Raw genomic sequence first — 17439 nt, forward strand, 5'->3', positions numbered from 1 at the left:
ATTCAGCCAGCCAGGTATCCTGCCTGCAGTAGATGGAATGTGGCAATGGAACGCTGGCTGCGCGTGTCATAATAGGCTCTGAGCCTTTATATACCTGTGCACAGCAGCAGCCACCTTCAGTCTGCTGCTGGACAGCCAGCAGCAGCAGCAGCAGGAGAGGTATGTAATCAGGAGCCCTCCTGCTAAGGGTAGACAGCTGCTCGTTCCACCCCACCCCCCGCCTTAATTGGTTCTCCTCCCTTCCAACGGTGTTGAGGCGGGTGGGAACAGCAGGGGGTGAAGGTGCTGTGTTTAAAGAGGTGGAGTTATGCAGATCTAAAACGCGTGGATTGCAGCAGCAGCAAGCCGAAAAGTGCAGGCATGTAAGGGATCTAGAGGTTGACAACATGTCTTCTTAACGGGAGTCCAGGAGCTCATCTCCACAAATGGACTTTTCAGGATCCTTGGGTGGCTCCGTAGTTTGAAACCAATTCTGGTTATCGCTTCTCGGCCTTTTGGCTAAGATCAAGTGTAGTATCTATTCTTATCAGTTTAATATCTGATACGTCCCCTATCTGGGGACCATATATTAAATGGATTTTTAGAACAGGGAGATGGAAAAAGAGCTTGCTCTGTCCACTCCACGCATTGACCTGGTATTGCAGTATCTCCAGGACCGGTGCACCCCTTCTTTAATGCAGTTTCTAAAATCAGAAAGAATTGAATTCAATGTTTTTTGTTCATTTTGCTTGTTTGTCGGATTTTGGGATGGACTCTTTGGCTTTGCTTTTCTTCTCCTCATTGGATTTTTCATGTTCAAAGTTGCAGAAGCCAGATTACAAGCTCATTTTGGTTCAACTTCAGCAACTGTGCATTGCATTGCCATGTAATGTGATGCAATGCTATCTTTCTAGCTCTCCCTTTTTACTTCCTTTTGGATAAACAGACATATTAGGCAAGCATTTTGGAGCTTTCACCTAAATAACTACAGGTGGTGAGATAAGCTGCACAATATAATTGACCTTTCAGTATATTGTTGCACACACACCATCTATTTAGCAAATGCCCTTGTTATCAACAGCAGCCTTTTAAACTCACCTGAGCTAACAGGTATGTGCGCTGGTTACTCTGCTGCGCTTAAAATTTCTTTTTTGGTTTGCTACAATGCCTTTTCTGAAACGTTGTCTCCTTCTGCTGGAACACTGACTTCTTTCATTTAATGCCTGCAGACTATAAAAGAGAACCCAACCCAAAAAGTTTGGTTGATTAGTCTGTGGCATTCTGTTAAACTGTTGCTTATGGCGGTCTCTGTCAGCTTCTCAGCGACATTCAGCCAGCCAGGTATCCTGCCTGCAGTAGATGGAATGTGGCAATGGAATGCTGGCTGCGCGTGTCATAATAGGCTCTGAGCCTTTATATACCTGTGCACAGCAGCAGCCACCTTCAGTCTGCTGCTGGACAGCCAGCAGCAGCAGCAGCAGGAGAGGTATGTAATCAGGAGCCCTCCTGCTAAGGGTAGACAGCTGCTCGTTCCACCCCACCCCCCGCCTTAATTTGTTCTCCTCCCTTCCAACGGTGTTGAGGCGGGTGGGAACAGCAGGGGGTGAAGGTGCTGTGTTTAAAGAGGTGGAGTTATGCAGATCTAAAACGCGTGGATTGCAGCAGCAGCAAGCCGAAAAGTGCAGGCATGTAAGGGATCTAGAGGTTGACAACATGTCTTCTTAACGGGAGTCCAGGAGCTCATCTCCACAAATGGACTTTTCAGGATCCTTGGGTGGCTCCGTAGTTTGAAACCAATTCTGGTTATCGCTTCTCGGCCTTTTGGCTAAGATCAAGTGTAGTATCTGTTCTTATCAGTTTAATATCTGATACGTCCCCTATCTGGGGACCATATATTAAATGGATTTTTAGAACAGGGAGATGGAAAAAGAGCTTGCTCTGTCCACTCCATGCATTGACCTGGTATTGCAGTATCTCCAGGACCGGTGCACCCCTTCTTTAATGCAGTTTCTAAAATCAGAAAGAATTGAATTCAATGTTTTTTGTTCATTTTGCTTGTTTGTCGGATTTTGGGATGGACTCTTTGGCTTTGCTTTTCTTCTCCTCATTGGATTTTTCATGTTCAAAGTTGCAGAAGCCAGATTACAAGCTCATTTTGGTTCAACTTCAGCAACTGTGCATTGCATTGCCATGTAATGTGATGCAATGCTATCTTTCTAGCTCTCCCTTTTTACTTCCTTTTGGATAAACAGACATATTAGGCAAGCATTTTGGAGCTTTCACCTAAATAACTACAGGTGGTGAGATAAGCTGCACAATATAATTGACCTTTCAGTATATTGTTGCACACACACCATCTATTTAGCAAATGCCCTTGTTATCAACAGCAGCCTTTTAAACTCACCTGAGCTAACAGGTATGTGCGCTGGTTACTCTGCTGCGCTTAAAATTTCTTTTTTGGTTTGCTACAATGCCTTTTCTGAAACGTTGTCTCCTTCTGCTGGAACACTGACTTCTTTCATTTAATGCCTGCAGACTATAAAAGAGAACCCAACCCAAAAAGTTTGGTTGATTAGTCTGTGGCATTCTGTTAAACTGTTGCTTATGGCGGTCTCTGTGAGCTTCTCAGCGACATTCAGCCAGCCAGGTATCCTGCCTGCAGTAGATGGAATGTGGCAATGGAACGCTGGCTGCGCGTGTCATAATAGGCTCTGAGCCTTTATATACCTGTGCACAGCAGCAGCCACCTTCAGTCTGCTGCTGGACAGCCAGCAGCAGCAGGAGAGGTATGTAATCAGGAGCCCTCCTGCTAAGGGTAGACAGCTGCTCGTTCCACCCCACCCCCCGCCTTAATTGGTTCTCCTCCCTTCCAACGGTGTTGAGGCGGGTGGGAACAGCAGGGGGTGAAGGTGCTGTGTTTAAAGAGGTGGAGTTATGCAGATCTAAAACGCGTGGATTGCAGCAGCAGCAAGCCGAAAAGTGCAGGCATGTAAGGGATCTAGAGGTTGACAACATGTCTTCTTAACGGGAGTCCAGGAGCTCATCTCCACAAATGGACTTTTCAGGATCCTTGGGTGGCTCCGTAGTTTGAAACCAATTCTGGTTATCGCTTCTCGGCCTTTTGGCTAAGATCAAGTGTAGTATCTTTCGAAAAGGCGGTTTTGGATGTTGGCCGCCCTAGTAGATTGATACATTATGCACACTGGGGTTTAGGCGCTTGTTAGTACGCCAGGTGGCTAATATAGTCATCTGGTGGAAAGCATGGCCCCCCAGGATCGACGCCATTGGGCCGGGGAAGATCGAAAGCCCGAAGTGTGAAGTGCCCCAGGAGTGGTGACCCTGGGGTGCCTTAACTCACTGGGATTGGGAACCCCACTTGAGTTTATGGCACATTTGCACAAGCACTTCAAATTTTCTTTCTTCGCACACACCCTTATTCCGGGCCTTCTGGCCTTAGGATGGGGAATTTTTCAATTCCCGGTCGAAGGTCCGGGCAGTATTATACTGTGAAACCTTCACTATTTATTTAATTTCTTTGTCACTGTGTGTCCACTTATTCACGTGTGTCACGTCCTACTAGGATTTTGTTGGGATGCGGTTCCCTTACGGGTTCCTCTCTTGGCAGGTCTAGGGGGGGAGTGTGTGGCCATCAGGTTCCGCTCCCCCCTGAACCCCCCTGGCTCTCCTCTTTCGGGAGGAGAGCGTTGTTGGCTCCCCTCTTCCGGGAGGGGAGCACAGTCTTTGGCTCCCAGTGCCTTGCTCGGGTGAGAACTCGGGCAGGTGCTGGGGGTAAGATTGGGTCGCCTCTGGCTTCGGCTGGAGGTGGCTTTTTGTCCCTGTTCCTCGCTGTGGCCTTTTGGCTCGGAGGGACGGGGAATGGTTTGGGGGACCCTTCTCCTTTTGGAGAGGGTTTCAAGAAGACCAGCATCCTAGTGCACTTTTTTTGTGGCACTTGTCACTTTTTTAAGCGCACTCGGGTTTTGTACACGAATTCGGGCTTTCGATAAAAAAAAAAAAAAAAAAAAAAATCTGTTCTTATCAGTTTAATATCTGATACGTCCCCTATCTGGGGACCATATATTAAATGGATTTTTAGAACAGGGAGATGGAAAAAGAGCTTGCTCTGTCCACTCCACGCATTGACCTGGTATTGCAGTATCTCCAGGACCGGTGCACCCCTTCTTTAATGCAGTTTCTAAAATCAGAAAGAATTGAATTCAATGTTTTTTGTTCATTTTGCTTGTTTGTCGGATTTTGGGATGGACTCTTTGGCTTTGCTTTTCTTCTCCTCATTGGATTTTTCATGTTCAAAGTTGCAGAAGCCAGATTACAAGCTCATTTTGGTTCAACTTCAGCAACTGTGCATTGCATTGCCATGTAATGTGATGCAATGCTATCTTTCTAGCTCTCCCTTTTTACTTCCTTTTGGATAAACAGACATATTAGGCAAGCATTTTGGAGCTTTCACCTAAATAACTACAGGTGGTGAGATAAGCTGCACAATATAATTGACCTTTCAGTATATTGTTGCACACACACCATCTATTTAGCAAATGCCCTTGTTATCAACAGCAGCCTTTTAAACTCACCTGAGCTAACAGGTATGTGAGCTGGTTACTCTGCTGCGCTTAAAATTTCTTTTTTGGTTTGCTACAATGCCTTTTCTGAAACGTTGTCTCCTTCTGCTGGAACACTGACTTCTTTCATTTAATGCCTGCAGACTATAAAAGAGAACCCAACCCAAAAAGTTTGGTTGATTAGTCTGTGGCATTCTGTTAAACTGTTGCTTATGGCGGTCTCTGTGAGCTTCTCAGCGACATTCAGCCAGCCAGGTATCCTGCCTGCAGTAGATGGAATGTGGCAATGGAACGCTGGCTGCGCGTGTCATAATAGGCTCTGAGCCTTTATATACCTGTGCACAGCAGCAGCCACCTTCAGTCTGCTGCTGGACAGCCAGCAGCAGCAGCAGCAGGAGAGGTATGTAATCAGGAGCCCTCCTGCTAAGGGTAGACAGCTGCTCGTTCCACCCCACCCCCCGCCTTAATTGGTTCTCCTCCCTTCCAACGGTGTTGAGGCGGGTGGGAACAGCAGGGGGTGAAGGTGCTGTGTTTAAAGAGGTGGAGTTATGCAGATCTAAAACGCGTGGATTGCAGCAGCAGCAAGCCGAAAAGTGCAGGCATGTAAGGGATCTAGAGGTTGACAACATGTCTTCTTAACGGGAGTCCAGGAGCTCATCTCCACAAATGGACTTTTCAGGATCCTTGGGTGGCTCCGTAGTTTGAAACCAATTCTGGTTATCGCTTCTCGGCCTTTTGGCTAAGATCAAGTGTAGTATCTGTTCTTATCAGTTTAATATCTGATACGTCCCCTATCTGGGGACCATATATTAAATGGATTTTTAGAACAGGGAGATGGAAAAAGAGCTTGCTCTGTCCACTCCACGCATTGACCTGGTATTGCAGTATCTCCAGGACCGGTGCACCCCTTCTTTAATGCAGTTTCTAAAATCAGAAAGAATTGAATTCAATGTTTTTTGTTCATTTTGCTTGTTTGTCGGATTTTGGGATGGACTCTTTGGCTTTGCTTTTCTTCTCCTCATTGGATTTTTCATGTTCAAAGTTGCAGAAGCCAGATTGCAAGCTCATTTTGGTTCAACTTCAGCAACTGTGCATTGCATTGCCATGTAATGTGATGCAATGCTATCTTTCTAGCTCTCCCTTTTTACTTCCTTTTGGATAAACAGACATATTAGGCAAGCATTTTGGAGCTTTCACCTAAATAACTACAGGTGGTGAGATAAGCTGCACAATATAATTGACCTTTCAGTATATTGTTGCACACACACCATCTATTTAGCAAATGCCCTTGTTATCAACAGCAGCCTTTTAAACTCACCTGAGCTAACAGGTATGTGCGCTGGTTACTCTGCTGCGCTTAAAATTTCTTTTTTGGTTTGCTACAATGCCTTTTCTGAAACGTTGTCTCCTTCTGCTGGAACACTGACTTCTTTCATTTAATGCCTGCAGACTATAAAAGAGAACCCAACCCAAAAAGTTTGGTTGATTAGTCTGTGGCATTCTGTTAAACTGTTGCTTATGGCGGTCTCTGTCAGCTTCTCAGCGACATTCAGCCAGCCAGGTATCCTGCCTGCAGTAGATGGAATGTGGCAATGGAACGCTGGCTGCGCGTGTCATAATAGGCTCTGAGCCTTTATATACCTGTGCACAGCAGCAGCCACCTTCAGTCTGCTGCTGGACAGCCAGCAGCAGCAGCAGCAGGAGAGGTATGTAATCAGGAGCCCTCCTGCTAAGGGTAGACAGCTGCTCGTTCCACCCCACCCCCCGCCTTAATTTGTTCTCCTCCCTTCCAACGGTGTTGAGGCGGGTGGGAACAGCAGGGGGTGAAGGTGCTGTGTTTAAAGAGGTGGAGTTATGCAGATCTAAAACGCGTGGATTGCAGCAGCAGCAAGCCGAAAAGTGCAGGCATGTAAGGGATCTAGAGGTTGACAACATGTCTTCTTAACGGGAGTCCAGGAGCTCATCTCCACAAATGGACTTTTCAGGATCCTTGGGTGGCTCCGTAGTTTGAAACCAATTCTGGTTATCGCTTCTCGGCCTTTTGGCTAAGATCAAGTGTAGTATCTGTTCTTATCAGTTTAATATCTGATACGTCCCCTATCTGGGGACCATATATTAAATGGATTTTTAGAACAGGGAGATGGAAAAAGAGCTTGCTCTGTCCACTCCACGCATTGACCTGGTATTGCAGTATCTCCAGGACCGGTGCACCCCTTCTTTAATGCAGTTTCTAAAATCAGAAAGAATTGAATTCAATGTTTTTTGTTCATTTTGCTTGTTTGTCGGATTTTGGGATGGACTCTTTGGCTTTGCTTTTCTTCTCCTCATTGGATTTTTCATGTTCAAAGTTGCAGAAGCCAGATTACAAGCTCATTTTGGTTCAACTTCAGCAACTGTGCATTGCATTGCCATGTAATGTGATGCAATGCTATCTTTCTAGCTCTCCCTTTTTACTTCCTTTTGGATAAACAGACATATTAGGCAAGCATTTTGGAGCTTTTACCTAAATAACTACAGGTGGTGAGATAAGCTGCACAATATAATTGACCTTTCAGTATATTGTTGCACACACACCATCTATTTAGCAAATGCCCTTGTTATCAACAGCAGCCTTTTAAACTCACCTGAGCTAACAGGTATGTGCGCTGGTTACTCTGCTGCGCTTAAAATTTCTTTTTTGGTTTGCTACAATGCCTTTTCTGAAACGTTGTCTCCTTCTGCTGGAACACTGACTTCTTTCATTTAATGCCTGCAGACTATAAAAGAGAACCCAACCCAAAAAGTTTGGTTGATTAGTCTGTGGCATTCTGTTAAACTGTTGCTTATGGCGGTCTCTGTGAGCTTCTCAGCGACATTCAGCCAGCCAGGTATCCTGCCTGCAGTAGATGGAATGTGGCAATGGAACGCTGGCTGCGCGTGTCATAATAGGCTCTGAGCCTTTATATACCTGTGCACAGCAGCAGCCACCTTCAGTCTGCTGCTGGACAGCCAGCAGCAGCAGCAGCAGGAGAGGTATGTAATCAGGAGCCCTCCTGCTAAGGGTAGACAGCTGCTCGTTCCACCCCACCCCCCGCCTTAATTGGTTCTCCTCCCTTCCAACGGTGTTGAGGCGGGTGGGAACAGCAGGGGGTGAAGGTGCTGTGTTTAAAGAGGTGGAGTTATGCAGATCTAAAACGCGTGGATTGCAGCAGCAGCAAGCCGAAAAGTGCAGGCATGTAAGGGATCTAGAGGTTGACAACATGTCTTCTTAACGGGAGTCCAGGAGCTCATCTCCACAAATGGACTTTTCAGGATCCTTGGGTGGCTCCGTAGTTTGAAACCAATTCTGGTTATCGCTTCTCGGCCTTTTGGCTAAGATCAAGTGTAGTATCTGTTCTTATCAGTTTAATATCTGATACGTCCCCTATCTGGGGACCATATATTAAATGGATTTTTAGAACAGGGAGATGGAAAAAGAGCTTGCTCTGTCCACTCCACGCATTGACCTGGTATTGCAGTATCTCCAGGACCGGTGCACCCCTTCTTTAATGCAGTTTCTAAAATCAGAAAGAATTGAATTCAATGTTTTTTGTTCATTTTGCTTGTTTGTCGGATTTTGGGATGGACTCTTTGGCTTTGCTTTTCTTCTCCTCATTGGATTTTTCATGTTCAAAGTTGCAGAAGCCAGATTACAAGCTCATTTTGGTTCAACTTCAGCAACTGTGCATTGCATTGCCATGTAATGTGATGCAATGCTATCTTTCTAGCTCTCCCTTTTTACTTCCTTTTGGATAAACAGACATATTAGGCAAGCATTTTGGAGCTTTCACCTAAATAACTACAGGTGGTGAGATAAGCTGCACAATATAATTGACCTTTCAGTATATTGTTGCACACACACCATCTATTTAGCAAATGCCCTTGTTATCAACAGCAGCCTTTTAAACTCACCTGAGCTAACAGGTATGTGCGCTGGTTACTCTGCTGCGCTTAAAATTTCTTTTTTGGTTTGCTACAATGCCTTTTCTGAAACGTTGTCTCCTTCTGCTGGAACACTGACTTCTTTCATTTAATGCCTGCAGACTATAAAAGAGAACCCAACCCAAAAAGTTTGGTTGATTAGTCTGTGGCATTCTGTTAAACTGTTGCTTATGGCGGTCTCTGTGAGCTTCTCAGCGACATTCAGCCAGCCAGGTATCCTGCCTGCAGTAGATGGAATGTGGCAATGGAACGCTGGCTGCGCGTGTCATAATAGGCTCTGAGCCTTTATATACCTGTGCACAGCAGCAGCCACCTTCAGTCTGCTGCTGGACAGCCAGCAGCAGCAGCAGCAGGAGAGGTATGTAATCAGGAGCCCTCCTGCTAAGGGTAGACAGCTGCTCGTTCCACCCCACCCCCCGCCTTAATTGGTTCTCCTCCCTTCCAACGGTGTTGAGGCGGGTGGGAACAGCAGGGGGTGAAGGTGCTGTGTTTAAAGAGGTGGAGTTATGCAGATCTAAAACGCGTGGATTGCAGCAGCAGCAAGCCGAAAAGTGCAGGCATGTAAGGGATCTAGAGGTTGACAACATGTCTTCTTAACGGGAGTCCAGGAGCTCATCTCCACAAATGGACTTTTCAGGATCCTTGGGTGGCTCCGTAGTTTGAAACCAATTCTGGTTATCGCTTCTCGGCCTTTTGGCTAAGATCAAGTGTAGTATCTGTTCTTATCAGTTTAATATCTGATACATCCCCTATCTGGGGACCATATATTAAATGGATTTTTAGAACAGGGAGATGGAAAAAGAGCTTGCTCTGTCCACTCCACGCATTGACCTGGTATTGCAGTATCTCCAGGACCGGTGCACCCCTTCTTTAATGCAGTTTCTAAAATCAGAAAGAATTGAATTCAATGTTTTTTGTTCATTTTGCTTGTTTGTCGGATTTTGGGATGGACTCTTTGGCTTTGCTTTTCTTCTCCTCATTGGATTTTTCATGTTCAAAGTTGCAGAAGCCAGATTACAAGCTCATTTTGGTTCAACTTCAGCAACTGTGCATTGCATTGCCATGTAATGTGATGCAATGCTATCTTTCTAGCTCTCCCTTTTTACTTCCTTTTGGATAAACAGACATATTAGGCAAGCATTTTGGAGCTTTCACCTAAATAACTACAGGTGGTGAGATAAGCTGCACAATATAATTGACCTTTCAGTATATTGTTGCACACACACCATCTATTTAGCAAATGCCCTTGTTATCAACAGCAGCCTTTTAAACTCACCTGAGCTAACAGGTATGTGCGCTGGTTACTCTGCTGCGCTTAAAATTTCTTTTTTGGTTTGCTACAATGCCTTTTCTGAAACGTTGTCTCCTTCTGCTGGAACACTGACTTCTTTCATTTAATGCCTGCAGACTATAAAAGAGAACCCAACCCAAAAAGTTTGGTTGATTAGTCTGTGGCATTCTGTTAAACTGTTGCTTATGGCGGTCTCTGTGAGCTTCTCAGCGACATTCAGCCAGCCAGGTATCCTGCCTGCAGTAGATGGAATGTGGCAATGGAACGCTGGCTGCGCGTGTCATAATAGGCTCTGAGCCTTTATATACCTGTGCACAGCAGCAGCCACCTTCAGTCTGCTGCTGGACAGCCAGCAGCAGCAGCAGCAGGAGAGGTATGTAATCAGGAGCCCTCCTGCTAAGGGTAGACAGCTGCTCGTTCCACCCCACCCCCCGCCTTAATTGGTTCTCCTCCCTTCCAACGGTGTTGAGGCGGGTGGGAACAGCAGGGGGTGAAGGTGCTGTGTTTAAAGAGGTGGAGTTATGCAGATCTAAAACGCGTGGATTGCAGCAGCAGCAAGCCGAAAAGTGCAGGCATGTAAGGGATCTAGAGGTTGACAACATGTCTTCTTAACGGGAGTCCAGGAGCTCATCTCCACAAATGGACTTTTCAGGATCCTTGGGTGGCTCCGTAGTTTGAAACCAATTCTGGTTATCGCTTCTCGGCCTTTTGGCTAAGATCAAGTGTAGTATCTGTTCTTATCACTTTAATATCTGATACGTCCCCTATCTGGGGACCATATATTAAATGGATTTTTAGAACAGGGAGATGGAAAAAGAGCTTGCTCTGTCCACTCCACGCATTGACCTGGTATTGCAGTATCTCCAGGACCGGTGCACCCCTTCTTTAATGCAGTTTCTAAAATCAGAAAGAATTGAATTCAATGTTTTTTGTTCATTTTGCTTGTTTGTCGGATTTTGGGATGGACTCTTTGGCTTTGCTTTTCTTCTCCTCATTGGATTTTTCATGTTCAAAGTTGCAGAAGCCAGATTACAAGCTCATTTTGGTTCAACTTCAGCAACTGTGCATTGCATTGCCATGTAATGTGATGCAATGCTATCTTTCTAGCTCTCCCTTTTTACTTCCTTTTGGATAAACAGACATATTAGGCAAGCATTTTGGAGCTTTCACCTAAATAACTACAGGTGGTGAGATAAGCTGCACAATATAATTGACCTTTCAGTATATTGTTGCACACACACCATCTATTTAGCAAATGCCCTTGTTATCAACAGCAGCCTTTTAAACTCACCTGAGCTAACAGGTATGTGCGCTGGTTACTCTGCTGCGCTTAAAATTTCTTTTTTGGTTTGCTACAATGCCTTTTCTGAAACGTTGTCTCCTTCTGCTGGAACACTGACTTCTTTCATTTAATGCCTGCAGACTATAAAAGAGAACCCAACCCAAAAAGTTTGGTTGATTAGTCTGTGGCATTCTGTTAAACTGTTGCTTATGGCGGTCTCTGTGAGCTTCTCAGCGACATTCAGCCAGCCAGGTATCCTGCCTGCAGTAGATGGAATGTGGCAATGGAACGCTGGCTGCGCGTGTCATAATAGGCTCTGAGCCTTTATATACCTGTGCACAGCAGCAGCCACCTTCAGTCTGCTGCTGGACAGCCAGCAGCAGCAGCAGCAGGAGAGGTATGTAATCAGGAGCCCTCCTGTTAAGGGTAGACAGCTGCTCGTTCCACCCCACCCCCCGCCTTAATTGGTTCTCCTCCCTTCCAACGGTGTTGAGGCGGGTGGGAACAGCAGGGGGTGAAGGTGCTGTGTTTAAAGAGGTGGAGTTATGCAGATCTAAAACGCGTGGATTGCAGCAGCAGCAAGCCGAAAAGTGCAGGCATGTAAGGGATCTAGAGGTTGACAACATGTCTTCTTAACGGGAGTCCAGGAGCTCATCTCCACAAATGGACTTTTCAGGATCCTTGGGTGGCTCCGTAGTTTGAAACCAATTCTGGTTATCGCTTCTCGGCCTTTTGGCTAAGATCAAGTGTAGTATCTGTTCTTATCAGTTTAATATCTGATACGTCCCCTATCTGGGGACCATATATTAAATGGATTTTTAGAACAGGGAGATGGAAAAAGAGCTTGCTCTGTCCACTCCACGCATTGACCTGGTATTGCAGTATCTCCAGGACCGGTGCACCCCTTCTTTAATGCAGTTTCTAAAATCAGAAAGAATTGAATTCAATGTTTTTTGTTCATTTTGCTTGTTTGTCGGATTTTGGGATGGACTCTTTGGCTTTGCTTTTCTTCTCCTCATTGGATTTTTCATGTTCAAAGTTGCAGAAGCCAGATTACAAGCTCATTTTGGTTCAACTTCAGCAACTGTGCATTGCATTGCCATGTAATGTGATGCAATGCTATCTTTCTAGCTCTCCCTTTTTACTTCCTTTTGGATAAACAGACATAGTAGGCAAGCATTTTGGAGCTTTCACCTAAATAACTACAGGTGGTGAGATAAGCTGCACAATATAATTGACCTTTCAGTATATTGTTGCACACACACCATCTATTTAGCAAATGCCCTTGTTATCAACAGCAGCCTTTTAAACTCACCTGAGCTAACAGGTATGTGCGCTGGTTACTCTGCTGCGCTTAAAATTTCTTTTTTGGTTTGCTACAATGCCTTTTCTGAAACGTTGTCTCCTTCTGCTGGAACACTGACTTCTTTCATTTAATGCCTGCAGACTATAAAAGAGAACCCAACCCAAAAAGTTTGGTTGATTAGTCTGTGGCATTCTGTTAAACTGTTGCTTATGGCGGTCTCTGTGAGCTTCTCAGCGACATTCAGCCAGCCAGGTATCCTGCCTGCAGTAGATGGAATGTGGCAATGGAACGCTGGCTGCGCGTGTCATAATAGGCTCTGAGCCTTTATATACCTGTGCACAGCAGCAGCCACCTTCAGTCTGCTGCTGGACAGCCAGCAGCAGCAGCAGCAGGAGAGGTATGTAATCAGGAGCCCTCCTGCTAAGGGTAGACAGCTGCTCGTTCCACCCCACCCCCCGCCTTAATTGGTTCTCCTCCCTTCCAACGGTGTTGAGGCGGGTGGGAACAGCAGGGGGTGAAGGTGCTGTGTTTAAAGAGGTGGAGTTATGCAGATCTAAAACGCGTGGATTGCAGCAGCAGCAAGCCGAAAAGTGCAGGCATGTAAGGGATCTAGAGGTTGACAACATGTCTTCTTAACGGGAGTCCAGGAGCTCATCTCCACAAATGGACTTTTCAGGATCCTTGGGTGGCTCCGTAGTTTGAAACCAATTCTGGTTATCGCTTCTCGGCCTTTTGGCTAAGATCAAGTGTAGTATCTGTTCTTATCAGTTTAATATCTGATACGTCCCCTATCTGGGGACCATATATTAAATGGATTTTTAGAACAGGGAGATGGAAAAAGAGCTTGCTCTGTCCACTCCACGCATTGACCTGGTATTGCAGTATCTCCAGGACCGGTGCACCCCTTCTTTAATGCAGTTTCTAAAATCAGAAAGAATTGAATTCAATGTTTTTTGTTCATTTTGCTTGTTTGTCGGATTTTGGGATGGACTCTTTGGCTTTGCTTTTCTTCTCCTCATTGGATTTTTCATGTTCAAAGTTGCAGAAGCCAGATTACAAGCTCATTTTGGTTCAACTTCAGCAACTGTGCATTGCATTGCCATGTAATGTGATGCAATGCTATCTTTCTAGCTCTCCCTTTTTACTTCCTTTTGGATAAACAGACATATTAGGCAAGCATTTTGGAGCTTTCACCTAAATAACTACAGGTGGTGAGATAAGCTGCACAATATAATTGACCTTTCAGTATATTGTTGCACACACACCATCTATTTAGCAAATGCCCTTGTTATCAACAGCAGCCTTTTAAACTCACCTGAGCTAACAGGTATGTGCGCTGGTTACTCTGCTGCGCTTAAAATTTCTTTTTTGGTTTGCTACAATGCCTTTTCTGAAACGTTGTCTCCTTCTGCTGGAACACTGACTTCTTTCATTTAATGCCTGCAGACTATAAAAGAGAACCCAACCCAAAAAGTTTGGTTGATTAGTCTGTGGCATTCTGTTAAACTGTTGCTTATGGCGGTCTCTGTGAGCTTCTCAGCGACATTCAGCCAGCCAGGTATCCTGCCTGCAGTAGATGGAATGTGGCAATGGAACGCTGGCTGCGCGTGTCATAATAGGCTCTGAGCCTTTATATACCTGTGCACAGCAGCAGCCACCTTCAGTCTGCTGCTGGACAGCCAGCAGCAGCAGCAGCAGGAGAGGTATGTAATCAGGAGCCCTCCTGCTAAGGGTAGACAGCTGCTCGTTCCACCCCACCCCCCGCCTTAATTGGTTCTCCTCCCTTCCAACGGTGTTGAGGCGGGTGGGAACAGCAGGGGGTGAAGGTGCTGTGTTTAAAGAGGTGGAGTTATGCAGATCTAAAACGCGTGGATTGCAGCAGCAGCAAGCCGAAAAGTGCAGGCATGTAAGGGATCTAGAGGTTGACAACATGTCTTCTTAACGGGAGTCCAGGAGCTCATCTCCACAAATGGACTTTTCAGGATCCTTGGGTGGCTCCGTAGTTTGAAACCAATTCTGGTTATCGCTTCTCGGCCTTTTGGCTAAGATCAAGTGTAGTATCTGTTCTTATCAGTTTAATATCTGATACGTCCCCTATCTGGGGACCATATATTAAATGGATTTTTAGAACAGGGAGATGGAAAAAGAGCTTGCTCTGTCCACTCCACGCATTGACCTGGTATTGCAGTATCTCCAGGACCGGTGCACCCCTTCTTTAATGCAGTTTCTAAAATCAGAAAGAATTGAATTCAATGTTTTTTGTTCATTTTGCTTGTTTGTCGGATTTTGGGATGGACTCTTTGGCTTTGCTTTTCTTCTCCTCATTGGATTTTTCATGTTCAAAGTTGCAGAAGCCAGATTACAAGCTCATTTTGGTTCAACTTCAGCAACTGTGCATTGCATTGCCATGTAATGTGATGCAATGCTATCTTTCTAGCTCTCCCTTTTTACTTCCTTTTGGATAAACAGACATATTAGGCAAGCATTTTGGAGCTTTCACCTAAATAACTACAGGTGGTGAGATAAGCTGCACAATATAATTGACCTTTCAGTATATTGTTGCACACACACCATCTATTTAGCAAATGCCCTTGTTATCAACAGCAGCCTTTTAAACTCACCTGAGCTAACAGGTATGTGCGCTGGTTACTCTGCTGCGCTTAAAATTTCTTTTTTGGTTTGCTACAATGCCTTTTCTGAAACGTTGTCTCCTTCTGCTGGAACACTGACTTCTTTCATTTAATGCCTGCAGCCTATAAAAGAGAACCCAACCCAAAAAGTTTGGTTGATTAGTCTGTGGCATTCTGTTAAACTGTTGCTTATGGCGGTCTCTGTGAGCATCTCAGCGACATTCAGCCAGCCAGGTATCCTGCCTGCAGTAGATGGAATGTGCCAATGGAACGCTGGCTGCGCGTGTCATAATAGGCTCTGAGCCTTTATATACCTGTGCACAGCAGCAGCCACCTTCAGTCTGCTGCTGGACAGCCAGCAGCAGCAGCAGCAGCAGGAGAGGTATGTAATCAGGAGCCCTCCTGCTAAGGGTAGACAGCTGCTCGTTCCACCCCACCCCCCGCCTTAATTGGTTCTCCTCCCTTCCAACGGTGTTGAGGCGGGTGGGAACAGCAGGGGGTGAAGGTGCTGTGTTTAAAGAGGTGGAGTTATGCAGATCTAAAACGCGTGGATTGCAGCAGCAGCAAGCCGAAAAGTGCAGGCATGTAAGGGATCTAGAGGTTGACAACATGTCTTCTTAACGGGAGTCCAGGAGCTCATCTCCACAAATGGACTTTTCAGGATCCTTGGGTGGCTCCGTAGTTTGAAACCAATTCTGGTTATCGCTTCTCGGCCTTTTGGCTAAGATCAAGTGTAGTATCTTTCGAAAAGGCGGTTTTGGATGTTGGCCGCCCTAGTAGATTGATACATTATGCACACTGGGGTTTAGGCGCTTGTTAGTACGCCAGGTGGCTAATATAGTCATCTGGTGGAAAGCATGGCCCCCCAGGATCGACGCCATTGGGCCGGGGAAGATCGAAAGCCCGAAGTGTGAAGTGCCCCAGGAGTGGTGACCCTGGGGTGCCTTAACTCACTGGGATTGGGAACCCCACTTGAGTTTATGGCACATTTGCACAAGCACTTCAAATTTTCTTTCTTCGCACACACCCTTATTCCGGGCCTTCTGGCCTTAGGATGGGGAATTTTTCAATTCCCGGTCGAAGGTCCGGGCAGTATTATACTGTGAAACCTTCACTATTTATTTAATTTCTTTGTCACTGTGTGTCCACTTATTCACGTGTGTCACGTCCTACTAGGATTTTGTCGGGATGCGGTTCCCTTACGGGTTCCTCTCTTGGCAGGTCTAGGGGGGGAGTGTGTGGCCATCAGGTTCCGCTCCCCCCCTGAACCCCCCTGGCTCTCCTCTTTTGGGAGGAGAGCGTTGTTGGCTCCCCTCTTCCGGGAGGGGAGCACAGTCTTTGGCTCCCAGTGCCTTGCTCGGGTGAGAACTCGGGCAGGTGCTGGGGGTAAGATTGGGTCGCCTCTGGCTTCGGCTGGAGGTGGCTTTTTGTCCCTGTTCCTCGCTGTGGCCTTTTGGCTCGGAGGGACGGGGAATGGTTTGGGGGACCCTTCTCCTTTTGGAGAGGGTTTCAAGAAGACCAGCATCCTAGTGCACTTTTTTTGTGGCACTTGTCACTTTTTTAAGCGCACTCGGGTTTTGTACACGAATTCGGGCTTTCGATAAAAAAATCTGTTCTTATCAGTTTAATATCTGATACGTCCCCTATCTGGGGACCATATATTAAATGGATTTTTAGAACAGGGAGATGGAAAAAGAGCTTGCTCTGTCCACTCCACGCATTGACCTGGTATTGCAGTATCTCCAGGACCAGTGCACCCCTTCTTTAATGCAGTTTCTAAAATCAGAAAGAATTGAATTCAATGTTTTTTGTTCATTTTGCTTGTTTGTCGGATTTTGGGATGGACTCTTTGGCTTTGCTTTTCTTCTCCTCATTGGATTTTTCATGTTCAAAGTTGCAGAAGCCAGATTACAAGCTCATTTTGGTTCAACTTCAGCAACTGTGCATTGCATTGCCATGTAATGTGATGCAATGCTGTCTTTCTAGCTCTCCCTTTTTACTTCCTTTTGGATAAACAGACATATTAGGCAAGCATTTTGGAGCTTTCACCTAAATAACTACAGGTGGTGAGATAAGCTGCACAATATAATTGACCTTTCAGTATATTGTTGCACACACACCATCTATTTAGCAAATGCCCTTGTTATCAACAGCAGCCTTTTAAACTCACCTGAGCTAACAGGTATGTGCGCTGGTTACTCTGCTGCGCTTAAAATTTCTTTTTTGGTTTGCTACAATGCCTTTTCTGAAACGTTGTCTCCTTCTGCTGGAACACTGACTTCTTTCATTTAATGCCTGCAGACTATAAAAGAGAACCCAACCCAAAAAGTTTGGTTGATTAGTCTGTGGCATTCTGTTAAACTGTTGCTTATGGCGGTCTCTGTGAGCTTCTCAGCGACATTCAGCCAGCCAGG

General features: G+C 45.7%; 11 non-coding genes and 3 pseudogenes across 11 annotated transcripts; all 14 read left to right on the plus strand.

Moving 5' to 3' along the window:
* The first annotated feature begins 478 nt into the window (after positions 1–478).
* Positions 479–669, plus strand: LOC141230215 (U2 spliceosomal RNA). The gene has a single exon (XR_012296769.1). It is a non-coding gene; the product is annotated as a U2 spliceosomal RNA (small nuclear RNA).
* Positions 670–1784: 1115 nt separating this feature from the next.
* LOC141230938 (U2 spliceosomal RNA) lies at positions 1785–1975 on the plus strand. The gene has a single exon (XR_012297384.1). It is a non-coding gene; the product is annotated as a U2 spliceosomal RNA (small nuclear RNA).
* A 1109-nt stretch (positions 1976–3084) lies between these two features.
* Positions 3085–3176, plus strand: LOC141230449 (U2 spliceosomal RNA; annotated as a pseudogene).
* Positions 3177–3970: 794 nt separating this feature from the next.
* LOC141230384 (U2 spliceosomal RNA) lies at positions 3971–4160 on the plus strand. Its single transcript, XR_012296908.1, has one exon. It is a non-coding gene; the product is annotated as a U2 spliceosomal RNA (small nuclear RNA).
* Positions 4161–5275: 1115 nt separating this feature from the next.
* LOC141230793 (U2 spliceosomal RNA) lies at positions 5276–5466 on the plus strand. The gene has a single exon (XR_012297246.1). It is a non-coding gene; the product is annotated as a U2 spliceosomal RNA (small nuclear RNA).
* A 1115-nt stretch (positions 5467–6581) lies between these two features.
* LOC141230794 (U2 spliceosomal RNA) lies at positions 6582–6772 on the plus strand. The gene has a single exon (XR_012297247.1). It is a non-coding gene; the product is annotated as a U2 spliceosomal RNA (small nuclear RNA).
* Positions 6773–7887: 1115 nt separating this feature from the next.
* On the plus strand, positions 7888–8078 carry LOC141230795 (U2 spliceosomal RNA). Its single transcript, XR_012297248.1, has one exon. It is a non-coding gene; the product is annotated as a U2 spliceosomal RNA (small nuclear RNA).
* Positions 8079–9193: 1115 nt separating this feature from the next.
* On the plus strand, positions 9194–9384 carry LOC141230165 (U2 spliceosomal RNA). The gene has a single exon (XR_012296721.1). It is a non-coding gene; the product is annotated as a U2 spliceosomal RNA (small nuclear RNA).
* A 1115-nt stretch (positions 9385–10499) lies between these two features.
* Positions 10500–10690, plus strand: LOC141230246 (U2 spliceosomal RNA). Its single transcript, XR_012296799.1, has one exon. It is a non-coding gene; the product is annotated as a U2 spliceosomal RNA (small nuclear RNA).
* A 1115-nt stretch (positions 10691–11805) lies between these two features.
* LOC141230797 (U2 spliceosomal RNA) lies at positions 11806–11996 on the plus strand. Its single transcript, XR_012297249.1, has one exon. It is a non-coding gene; the product is annotated as a U2 spliceosomal RNA (small nuclear RNA).
* Positions 11997–13111: 1115 nt separating this feature from the next.
* LOC141230798 (U2 spliceosomal RNA) lies at positions 13112–13302 on the plus strand. Its single transcript, XR_012297250.1, has one exon. It is a non-coding gene; the product is annotated as a U2 spliceosomal RNA (small nuclear RNA).
* A 1115-nt stretch (positions 13303–14417) lies between these two features.
* LOC141230799 (U2 spliceosomal RNA) lies at positions 14418–14608 on the plus strand. The gene has a single exon (XR_012297251.1). It is a non-coding gene; the product is annotated as a U2 spliceosomal RNA (small nuclear RNA).
* A 1118-nt stretch (positions 14609–15726) lies between these two features.
* LOC141230450 (U2 spliceosomal RNA) lies at positions 15727–15818 on the plus strand (annotated as a pseudogene).
* A 790-nt stretch (positions 15819–16608) lies between these two features.
* LOC141230307 (U2 spliceosomal RNA) lies at positions 16609–16787 on the plus strand (annotated as a pseudogene).
* Positions 16788–17439: the final 652 nt, after the last annotated feature.

This window comes from Phyllobates terribilis, unplaced genomic scaffold (assembly GCF_046119375.1).
Source record: "Phyllobates terribilis strain yellow unplaced genomic scaffold, ASM4611937v1 Scaffold_499__1_contigs__length_1316695, whole genome shotgun sequence".
NCBI classification, from domain to species: Eukaryota; Metazoa; Chordata; class Amphibia; order Anura; family Dendrobatidae; genus Phyllobates; species Phyllobates terribilis.